The 12,500-nt window shown below is 42.1% G+C and overlaps 1 protein-coding gene across 2 annotated transcripts in view; it reads left to right on the plus strand.

Annotated features, from left to right (window-relative positions):
- LOC119596285 (cyclic AMP-dependent transcription factor ATF-6 alpha-like) overlaps positions 1-12,500 on the plus strand; it is a 46,604-nt gene that overhangs the window by 766 nt on the left and 33,338 nt on the right. The window lies entirely within an intron of this gene.

The raw sequence follows: 12,500 nt of genomic DNA on the forward strand, positions 1-12,500 counted from the left end.
AATGATAAATAAATGAAAGAAAACTTTCTGAGAGTAAAGGGGGCTTTGGTAGTTAGGCCTACTGCAACACCAAAGGGCATGCCGAGAGCCACAGGCAAATGAATAGGCCTATTATATACGTTTTTTAAGGGCTAGGAAAGTATTTTACTGGGTTAGTTGTCCTACAGTAATAACTGGGAACGTTCCATACCCCAGTTTCTTATGTTTGAGCCCCAGAGGATATGAAAATTAATACGTAAATTCAGTGTTCTTGCTGTATTATTTCGAAGCATTTTTTCACACGTGGAAATGTCTGCGTTTCTCGTACACTTGAGCATTTCGAAGTTGATGACCTGAGAGAAGTCGGGTATTTCTTTGTTGTTGTAGTAACTTTTTTTTTTATTATTTATTTTTTTAAATACTGACCGTTGCCTTAATCGTGTGGTTATGTGCGGTGTTCCGTATCCTTTTTTTTCCCCTTTTTTAAGATACTTTTCGGTCTACGTAATTTTTAACATATCTCGTAAAAAAAAGTCACCTTCACATTTTACGGATCGGTGCTGGTGCAAGTAAACGTCGGAGCACAGGTGTATTCCAAAGGACAGGTGTTCAGTGCAGACATCGAGGCACCAAACAGATTACAAAACTCACTCAAGTGCCTATATTCAAAGTGGATTCACAGCCTTGCAAGTGCTCAGTAGTCTTCCTTATAAAGGTAGATAGAGGGGAAAGATAAAGGGAACTTGGATTAGGGTAAAAGAAATATTTTAGAAGAGAAAAAAAATGTTTTATTAACTACAAATGTGCATTGTTGGAATATAGTTATTATTATTTCAACTTTTTTCCCGTTTGTTATATATATATATATATATATATATATATATATATATATATATATATATATATATATATATGATTATGACTGACTTGTTATTTGTGCATTCAGTTTATAAACTGAATGAGCAATGATTCCTACATTTTATATTTTGTGAACTTCAGCGAGATATTGCCTTCATATTCTTTTGTATGTTATCTGTTTGTTTTTAATTGATTGATTTCATTTATGTTCTTTTGCATCATATTGTGTTCTACAGCATCACAACATCACTGCCATTTTAGTATCACTTAATCGTTGTTTTTAGCATCACATCATCATATTTTCTTAACGTTATTCTATTTTCGTCATATTCAATTTCCTTATCTTGTTTTATCTTTTTTTTTTTTTTAGTTTTGTTCAGTAGTATAAAAGATATTCCTTTATCAGTCTGCATCTATCATGTGTAGATTGTTTTTATTGCATTTTTCATTGTGTTGCATTGTACTCAAATGATAACATTTTTTCCCCTTTTTTTCTCTTGGAAGGACAGATTAGTATTCTTCTTTTCATGTGTTTTTGTTGTTGCAGTTATTTTCATGGTTACGTTTCATAATTTAGGCAACTTTAAAGTAGATACCAGTTTTTTTTTTAATTATCAACGAATGATAGTGATGTTAATAATCAATTATGTCGATAATGGTGGTGATTATCAAGAGTGATAAATATAGGAATAATAATTATTGGTATCATGAAATGGGTGGGGTGGTGGTGGGGGGATTAGCCAGTCAATGATTGGGAAGTGAGGGTTGCCAGCCGAGGATTGGGAAGCGACGGTTGCCAGCCGAGGATTGGCAAGCGACGGTTGCCAACCTAGGATTGGCAAGCGACGGTTGCCAGCTGAGGATTGGCAAGCGACGATTGCCAGCCGAGGATTGGCAAGCAAAGGGTTGCCAGCCAAGGATTGGGAAGTCAGGGTTGCCAGCCGAGGATTGGCAAGCGACATTTGCCAACCGTGGATTGGGAAGTGAGGGTTGCCAACCGAGGATTGGGTGGGGGTGGGGAGATTTGCGAGCCGAGGATTGGCAAGCGACGGTTGCCAGCCGAGGATTGGGAAGCAAAGGGCTGCCAGTCGATGATTAGGAAACCACGCCCGCTATAGTGAGGAACTCGGGATACACCATAAGTACGGGGGGCGTTGGCCGGGGAAGGGAGGAGGAGGCGGGAGGGGAGATGCGAGGGTGAAACCGTAGACAGGTCATGGCTTGGTTATCCCTCCCGAATGCGGTGGAGGGTTAGGATCGCAGGATACATCAGGAAGGCTCGTGGTGTTGGCACAAGAGAGGGGAGGGTGCGAAGAGGAGGAGGGAGAGGTAGGGAGGGAAAGGTGGAAAGGGAGATGGAGGGAGGAGGGAGGGAGGGATTGTGGAGAACAGTGGGGTAGAGGGGGGGGGAAGTGGGTAGGCGATACGGGAGAGGAGAGAGAACAGGGAAGAAGGGGTAGAGAGAGAGAGAGAGAGAGAGAGAGAGAGAGCGAGCGAAAGGAGAACGGGGGGGAAGAGAATGATGGAGAGTGGAGGGGAAAACTCGTTTTGCCCTAGTTCTTATGGAGGGCCATTTTTGCTTCGGGCCAAATGCTTGACACAAAGCCACTGGAACCTCCATGCCATTTAAGGGGAAACAGCGGGGCGAGGACTTAGGGGGGAGTGTAGAGGGAGAAGTAGGGAAGGGAAAAGGGAGGGAGGGAGATCCATATGCTGTGTATGAGAGACTAGTAAGTTTCCTCACCCCATGCCTGCCGTGTCACCTCCCTGCGTGGTTCGTTCGACCCACTAGCTTTCTCTTGCAAGGAACCACGAGGAACCGTTCCCTTGCATGATGTTGCACGGTTTCAGAGGGAGAGATTCTTATAGATTTTTTTTGCTTTTCTTTTTTTCGGTGTGGGTTAAAAACTGGATGTGAAGTTTTTTCCCCTCTTATTAAAACTGTATGGGGGACGATTTTATTTCTTGATGTGAGATTGAAATAACCTTGAATGATTTTATGAATAACAAGAGCGTCGAATCCTTATTTTTTTTTTAATGTGAAATGGCCAGTGCCTCAAAAGAAGAAGAAAAGGAAAATGAATAACAAGAATGTCTCGTCTTTACTACTTAAAAAAAGGTAAATGGCCACTAACCTCAAAACCCGAAGACGAAAATGACAACCCGCAGACGCAGTGCCTGGAAGTCTCGTTGAACTGGCTCTCCCTGTACTGGCAGACAAAGAGAGGCTGTGCGAGGGAGTGTGTACGACTACACGTGTGGGTCGGCCGGGTCACCACTCTCGCTTGCATCCTCACTCGCTTTATCCGTCTGTCACATTTTTTTTCGCGCTTTTCCCCTATTTTTGGTTTCTCTTTTTTTCCGTTTCGCATTCTTGTCTTTTGCGTCTTCACTTTTTTTTCCTGTTTCTCACGCTTTTCTCGCTCTTGTCTCCTGCACCTTCACTCTTCTGTTTCTCACTCTTGTCTACGTAGGGGTCTTAGGAGAAGTGTTATGTCTTTTGGTTTTAGGTTTCTTTTTTCGTTTTTTAAATAACGTTTTAAAAGACCGTGTGTGATCATGGGCGCTACGAAACTTATTGTATGCGTCATTTACCTGTAAGAATAATCCAGACATGTTTCGCCCCCACGACAACTTTCATTTCACGAAGTTCAGAGTTCAGAATTACAACCCGTGGTGTTCATAACACTGTTTTCCTGCGCGCACGTAAGGAAATAAATCCCCGAACCCCTTGTAATTCGTTCCATAAACTTCCCCCTGCGGAATACGCCTAGAACTCTCTTAACGAAGAAAAAACGAGAGACGACCCACTTCGAGTCCGCTTTCACGCGCCATGTCGACCCCGGCGGCGTGGCAGCGGGGAGGAGGATTTGGGCTTTCGGCAGGATGTCTTGGAGGGAGGAGGAAGGAGAAGGAAGAAGGAGGAAAAGGAGGAAGGAGGGGGCGGAGGAGGAGGAGCAGCAGCAGGAGCAGGTTGGAGCTGCAGTGTCCTTCGGCAGTTGTTAAGGCAGGAGCGATGGTCTACATAAGCTGACGATGAAGGTTTTTGTAATTGTAGTTGTCAGTATTATTATCTTTTTTGTTGTTTGTTATTGTTTTTATCATTATATCTATTGTTGTGTATTTTTTATTGTTGTTGTCGTTGTTGTTATTGTTGTTGTTGTTGTTATCATCATCATCATCATCATCATCATCATCATCATCATCATCATCATCATCATCATCATCATCATCATTACCATCACCATCGTCACTATCATCACTGTCATCATCATTACTATCATTATCATATGATAATGATGGTGTGGTTTCGAGTCTGAAATCTGAATCTGTGGTGTATGAAATGCAGTTTAGTCGCATACACACATTCATGTACACATGTGAACATGTACATGCATATACATGCACAAGTATGTGCACACGTACATTTATACACATGCATACTAGCAAGACCCTAATCCATTTATATATATATATATATATATATATATATATATATATATATATATATATATATATATATATATATTATATATATAATATATATGTATATTTATATGTATGTATATGTATTTATATATATGTATGTATATGTATTTATATAATATGTATGCATATGTATTTATATATATGTATGTATATGTATGTATGTATTTATATATATGTATGTATATGTATGTATATATTTATATATATGTATGTATATATTTTGTATATGTATATGTCTATATATGTATGTATATATATATATATATATATATATATATATATATATATATATATATATATATCTGTGTGTGTGTGTGCGTGAATGTATGTGTATGCATGTGCGTGTATGCGTGTGCCTGTGTCTATATGCATGTGTGTGTGCAAGAAAGTCCACCACCTGATGTGAAAGGCGATCTTATGAAACCAGCGTGTGCTAAATTTGAAATAAACACGTTCAACATAACCTCTCTTCACAACCACTCGTGTGTCAATCACCCTCACGAAGTGTGGCGAATGCGGTAGGGAGGAAGTGGCGATTTCTCTCACGCCGGCAGGATAGGGGCAGCACGAAGCGGGCCCTCGTTTCGGGTGCGGCAAGAAGCAAGAGGCAGCGTATGAGAAGCAAGATTGGTTGCTGTGGAGGGTCTCGCCTTGTGTGTATGTGTGATTTGCGAGGGCATGGTAATCGCGCTTTGAAAATCGGTGTTGATATTTATAGCCACGGTTTTAATGAGGAGCGTTGTCTTCGTAGGGTTATGGACGCACGTTTTAGGGCGTGTGTGATGATGTGATGATGATTATAGGACGTTTTGGTGTTAATCGTAATGGTAATGATAATGGTGATGGTGATGTTTTCTTAGGTTTGTATATACATGTTCTTCAGGATAAAATTGATGCTGATAATGACAGTGATAATGATAGGCTCTTGGATCTGTGCGTAGGCCTATATATGTTTTAATTTCTTCCTTTCTTTTTTTTTTTACGAAAATGTCTATGCTTCAGCTGCGAGGTATAAACGCCACTGAAAGTGCCTGTTTTCTGTGCGATTTACCCGCACTGCGAGTCTTCAGGGGGCGCGAGGGAGTTATCTTGGTCGGTCAGTCGGTCGGGGGATTTGTCGGTTCATCTTTTCCCTTTACATGAGTCACGTGGTGGAACGAAGGAAGACTGTGTAGTCGGGAGCGATGGCGAAGGAGGAAGAAGAGGAAGAAGAAGAAGAAGAGGAGGAGGAGGAGGAAGAAGAAGGGGGGAATGCGAAGACAAGGAAGGAGGAGGAGGAGGAGAAAGAGGTGCAGGCGAAGGAGGAGGAGAAAGCAGAGGAGGCGAAGACGAAGGGGGAGGAGGAGAAGGAGAAAGGAGGAGAAGGTGAAGGCGGAGGAAGGAGGAGGAGGGGCAGTACAGCAGCTTTAAACCCTGTAGGAGCAGCCGGCGGGGGTGCACTTGGTGCGGCGGGGACATTGCACGCGCATGTTGCAGTAGTAGAGAAGCTTCCTCTCGGCCGACGTGGCAAGCAGAAGGCAGACCGCTCTTCCTGCTGCTAAATACGCACGTCGGCTGAGCAGTGCGCTTTGACTTTCCTTATTATTATTATTGTCCTTCTTCCTCTTCTTCGTTCTCTTCTTTCTACGTCTTTGTCTTTATCTTTGTCTTCGTCTTCGTCTTCGTCTTATTCTTCGTCTTCACCTTCTTCCTTTTTTAGCGTGGGCTCATCATCCCCCTCCTTCGTCTTCGTCTCTTCCTTTCTTTGTCTTCGCCTTTGTCTTCGCTTTTGTCTCTGTATTTGTCTTTATCCTTTTCCTTCTCCTTTTCCTATTCCTTTTCCTTTTCCTTTTCTTTTTCTTTTTAGCGTGGATTCATCATTCTTCTTCTTCTTCTTCTTCTTCTTCTTCTTCTTCTTCTTCTTTGCCGTTTCCTTCTTTCTCCGTCTTCGCCTTTGTCTCCCTTTTTTTCTTCGCGTGGATTCAGGGTCGTATAGAAACAGCGCTTATGTAACCTTACGGGTGTGGGAAATTATCCTGTTGGGTTCAGTTGTAATTACGTATTATTTTTAGAGAATGATAACAGTCAGGCCACCCCTTATAGCATATAGCATCCCTTATGATTATGAAAAAAAAAGCATTGGACGACTTCCGTCTAGATGTGTATATAGCACCTATATCTCTATAACACAGGATATATGGATGATGTTATGGTGACTTACTAACAAATACGTATTGCGAAATGAGTATGGATAACGACAGCTGCTTATGTCGAATTTTGTTTCCACTATCAGAAGAAGAAGAAGAAAAAATACTTATGGCCTCGTTTCGTTGGATTAAAAGGCGATGGGGAGTGAAGCGCTGCCCTTCTATATTTAGACACTCGTGGGCTGAAACACCTGTAATGTGGAAACACTTGTAGTCATCTGTAGTGAAGGTGGTGTTCGTCAGTCTTTTCTCTTCCCTTTTTTCGTTTTTTTCGCTTTTCGTTTTTTTCCATGTCATTTTTCTTCTTCCTTCTTTCATCTTCCTCTTCATTCTTTTCTTCCTCTTCCTATTGTTATTATTATTATTATTATTATTATTATTATTATTATTACTGTTGTTATTATTATTATTATTGTTCGGGACATCAGATGACACGCAGTCGAGCATATCGCCTGAAGAAAATTGCGAGATAATATTGGTTTTCCCAAATAAAGAGAAGCATTGTGTGTGTGTGTGTGTTTGTGTGTGTGTGTGTGTGTGTGTGTGTGTGTGTGTGTGTGTGTGTGTGTGTGTGTGTGTGACCGACCTCTTCCCTAGGGGGGGTTTCATTGCGAGACCCCCCACCCCACCCCCGCCATTCACCCCGGTCCCCCGTGCAGCAAGGTGCAGAGCTCACGACTGACTGCGAGTTGTGTTGTTGCCGCAGTCTGCAGCCTCCAACGCTGGTGACCTTGACAGCCAGAGCCTGTTCTGCATGTATTCTGTTTATGTTGATGTTGCATTCCTCTCTCTCCCTCCCTTCCCCCATCCTGCCTCCCACCCTCCCTCCCCCATCCTGCCTCCCACCTTCCCTCACTCCCTCCCTGCCTCCCACCTTCCCTCACTCCCTCCCTGCCTCCCTCTCTCCCTCCCACCTCCCTGCCTCCCTCCCTCCCACCTCCCTGCCTCCCTCCCTCTCTCCCTCCCACCTCCTCCCTCCCTTCCTTCCTCCCTTCCATCCTTCGTCTCTCTTCTTTTCCCACTCTACCTACTTCTCATTCGTATCTTCTTTTTTGTTTATCTTCTGTCTCTCCTTTCTTCTGATCCCCTCTCATATCCCTTTCCTTCCAAGTCATCTCATCCCTTCTGATTCTCTCCCTTCAACATATCTCTCCTCCTCCTCCTCCTCCTCCTCCTCCTCTTCCTCCTCTTCTGCTATCCCCTTTCATACCTTCCCCGCCTTTGCCCTCCTCTCTCCTCCTCCTCCTTCCATCTCCTCCTCTCTTCCCCTCCTCTCCTCTTTCTTATTTTCTTCTCTCTCCTCTTCGCCCCCTCCCCCTCCTCTCCATTTTTCTTCATTTACCCCCATACTTCTTTCTTATTCACCCTCATATACTTTTTTATCTTCCTTCCCACGGTTTTACAGTATACATAAGTTGTAATAATATATTTGAATAAACATCTACATATACTTACTGTACATTCAAACAAACATACTAACACATAGAAACTGTAAAATATTGATATATATCACCGGAGTGATTCATCATAAAACTGAATATTCGAGTCATGATTGTAATGATTATGACTTGCTGTCATGATGAATTATATATAATTTTACAGCATATACTATGTATTTATGTATATATATATATATATATATATATATATATATATATATATATATATATATATATATATATATATATGCATACATCTATACGTATCATTTCCAGTTTTGATATACGGACATGCATGCATATATGCTTACAGATATACATACATACTAGCGTGTGAATGTGTATGTGTATGTGTATGCTCATGCGTAATACAAATACTTATAGGCAAAACACAGTCACACTCACTCACTCTGTGTGTGTGAGAGAGAACGAGAGAACAAGAGAGAGAGAGTCAGAGTCAGAGATAGAGATAGAGATAGAGACAGAGAAGGATGGAGAGAGAGAGAGAGAGAACGAGAGAGAGAGAGAGAGAGAGAACGAGAGAGAGAGAGAGAGAGAACGAGAGAGAGAGAGAGAGAGAGACAGAGACAGAGAGGAGACAAACCCCCACAAGAAACACGAAACAAAAACCGGAATGAAACAGCAAGAGGAAGTCTTTAGCGTGACTTAAAACCGAGCCCTTAGCAGCGTCGAAAGTCCCGGATGCCCAGCTGGTGTTCGGTACACACTTGGTCTCAATGGACTTAGATGAAGACCCCCTTGTCGCATTTCACGACCTTGGGAGGACACAGATGGCGTGGCTGTAGGTCGTAGTAACTGGAGGAGGAGGAGGAGGGGCGGGTACGTGAGTTGATAGGGAGAGTGAAGAGGAATTGATGAATGAAAAGGGTGGGTTTTATTTTATTTCACTTTACTTTCGTTTTTTTTCTCGTTTTCTTTTCTGTTTTCTTTATATGTTTGTTTGTTCGTATCATTTCATATTTTCTTTTATCTTTCTTTGTTTCGTTTTTCCTTTCATGTATTTTATTTTTATCCTTCTCCTTTTCCTCTTTTTATATTTCTTATATTTTATTCGTCTTTTCACCAAAGGCAATGGGGATTTTTTTTTTTTTAAGTATCATTATTGTTTTAGTATTTATTTTTTATTATTGTTGTTTTTTTTATCATCTAAATGCACTAATTCTGGACAGCTCAAGCCATGTGAAATTTTGGACTCTCCCTCTCCACGTGATGTTTACTTTTGTCTGTTTCTGTCGTGTCCTTTGTTCTTTTTGTTCAGTTTTTTTTGTCTCGTTTCTCTTATTCCTCTTTCGGTGCTCTCTTCTTCCCGCGTGTCTCGATTCTTCTCTTTTTTTTCCCCTTTTCGTATTCGTTTTCTTTATCTTTTTTTTCCTCTTCCTCCATTTTGTTGTTGTTGTTATTGTTGTTGCTGTTTTGTTATTGTTATTCCTCTTTCTTTTCATTCTTTCTTTTTCTTCCTCTTCCTCTTCATCAACTTCATTTTCCCACATATTCAAACGACGGTAACGGTCACCGGAAGCTCATATACGTACACACATACTCGCATACGCATTCACACATTCATGGACACATGCATACATTCATAGATGCATGTATTCATAATCACATATACATTCATGTATGTGTCCTTGGGCGCAATACACGAATTCATGAATATATAAATACATACACACCATTTTGGAGACATATTCAGGGTGTGTCCATACACACATTCATACATACATCCACAACTACATACGCGTACGCACATATGTACATGTACCGGGGGAGGAGGTAAGATTCCTACCCCCCCCAACCGCCCCCACCCTACCCCCAACCCCTTTCTGGTGTAGGTCAGAAGTGCGAGCGTCGTGTCGTTGGGGGGGGGGGGGGTGAGAAGGTAGGTGGTGGGGGGAGGTTAGTAGGCTACGAGACAGCGTACTAACGAGAGCACTTGCACTTTCGCTTGTTGGCATTGCTGTTAGTGGGATTTTATTATCTTTGTTGTTATTATTATTATTATTATTATTACTATTATTACTATTATTACTATTATTATCATCATCATCATCACCATGATCATTATCATTATTATTGTTATTGTTATTAGTAACATTGTCCTTATCATTATTATTATTGTTATTATAATTATTGTTATCATTACGTTTGCTATTATTGTTGTTTTTTCTTTTTCTTTTTCTTTTTTTAGACATGCTAGCTGCTCGTGTGAGGTCATGGGGAGTGCATGACTTCGGAGGTTTTCGCTGTCTGGATTTTCAGTTCTTTCTATGTCTCTTTCTATTTCTATGTTTTAGTGGGGATGTTTCTCTTGTCGTTGCGTGTCGTTTTACGTGTTTCGTTATTTTGTGGCAAGTTTTGTGTTTGTTGTATATTTTTTTGTTGTTGTGTGTTTGTCATTTCGTGTCTGAGTTTTTCCTCGTTTCGTTGTTTTGTTACAAGTTTTATGTTTGTTATAAATTTTGTTGTGTGTTTGTTTTGTCGTTTTGTTTCGTTATTTTGTTGGGTGAATGTTTATTGTTCTTTGTCTTGTTTTTATTTGTTTGGCGTATTTGTTATAAGTCATGTTTGTTACGAGTTGCACTAAATATTGTGTTGTATGTTTATTTTGTTGTTCTGTTTGTTTGTTTTACTGATTTCTTATTGTGTTATGAGAATATTTATCGCTTTATTTTTCGTTTTGTTCGTTTCGTTATTATGAATATTTAGAATGATCAAAAAGGGGGGTGGGGGAAGGGGGCAATCATCGATGGTCACTTAGGAAAATGCGTGTTGAGTGTAGTCTTTACCTGCGCGATGGAGGAATGTGAAAGAACCAGTCGCAGAGCTAACGATTTTTGGTAACCGGCCTCTGCCCGCCCAGCCACAAGCCCACGGCGTCAGCGGAGAGGGTAATGTCCTCTTCTCCCCCCCCCCTCTCCTCCCAACGTAACCCCCCCCACCTTGCTCCTCCCCTCCTACAGGTCCTTCCTCCCTACCTCCCTCCCTCCCGCCCTCTCTTCCTACCTTGTGGTACCAGTCGTGGGGTCCTCCCTCCCTCCCTTGTTACCAGCCCTTAGGCCCTGCCCCCCCCTCCTCCCTCTCTTATGTTACCACCTCTTAGGTCCTCCCTCCCTCCCTCCCTCCCTTATTCCCTCATGTTACCACCCTTTTAGGTCCCCCCCCCCCCGCCCCCACCCATAGTGTCCTAACTGATGATGCCATGTTTCCTTTAAATGTGTTTTAAATTTTATTCTCTTCTCTTCTCTTCTCTTCTCTCTCTCTCTCTCTCTCTCTCTCTCTCTCTCTCTCTCTCTCTCTCTCTCTCTCTCTCTCTCTCTCTCTCTCTCTCTCTCTCTCTCTCTCTCTCTCTCTCTCTCTCCCTCTCTCCCTCTTATCTTCTCTCATTTCTTCTCTTTTCTCTATCGGGATAGATCATCGTATTTCATATTTTAAGGATGATAAAACCTTCTTTTAAAATATCTATGTGCGTAGGACAGAAAGGTGCATGAATTAACAACGCGCATATATGGGCTATCGAGAGTCCTCCGGTTAAGTGGGCGAGGTATGTGCCTGGCTGGTGGGGCATGGGGGGATGGGGAGAGGCAGGGGAGGGGGGGAGATGGGGGGTGGGGAGGGGGGTTGTCACAGGAACCCGTCATTTCCCATTAGAGGTAAATTATGACATTGGTTTCCTTGGCTTTTTTTTAGCGATATATATATATATTTTTTTTTTTCTACTTGTTTGTTGATTTATGTTTGTGTTTGAGGGATTTGTTGGTGTTCTTGGTATGTGTGTGCTTCTGTGTTTGGTGTGTGTGTGTGGGTTGCGAAATGTATTGCGTATGGATGAGTGGTCGTTTTTCGGCAAGGTACGCACGGGGTGGGACGACGCGTAACTGTATCGTTGTGTCGCCGTAGTGCTGAAAAGGCATGAGGGAAGGGATAAGACCCGACAGGTGTTTTCTGTCGTTATCAGTGGCGTCACCTTCGGCATCGCTGTCGTCATCACCATCATCATCATCATCATCATCATCATCATCATCATCATCATTATTTTCATTATCAATAGCATCATCGTCATCATCACCATCATCATCATCATTTTCATTATCAATAGCATCACCACCACCCACTTCTTGGTGTAATGAGGTAACAAGTGTATTTGTTACGGATCGACACCAGGAAACTCGTTAATTTCCTCCTCCTCCCGTTCTTCGAAAATAGATAATGTAAAAAGAATAATAATTGCACTAACAAATATCCCACGTGGTGGTATAACCGGAAAAAATGGCGTTTTAACCGGATTTTAGTGAATATGTGTTTGGAGAAGGAGAGGGTGGGGTGGGGGGTGGGGGTTTAGGACGCGAGAGAAGAGGAGGGATGGGGGGGGGGTATGAGGTTGTGGACCCCGCGGCAGCCGCACACACACACACACACACACACACGCACGAACGCACGCATACATACACCTGTTTCCTGCCGTACCTGGATTTTTTAAATCTGAATGGTCGGGCTTTTTAACTTCCGCGTGGTCAGGGAGAGAGGGAGA

The sequence above is a fragment of the Penaeus monodon genome, chromosome 37, assembly GCF_015228065.2.
Source record: "Penaeus monodon isolate SGIC_2016 chromosome 37, NSTDA_Pmon_1, whole genome shotgun sequence".
Lineage (NCBI taxonomy): Eukaryota > Metazoa > Arthropoda > Malacostraca > Decapoda > Penaeidae > Penaeus > Penaeus monodon.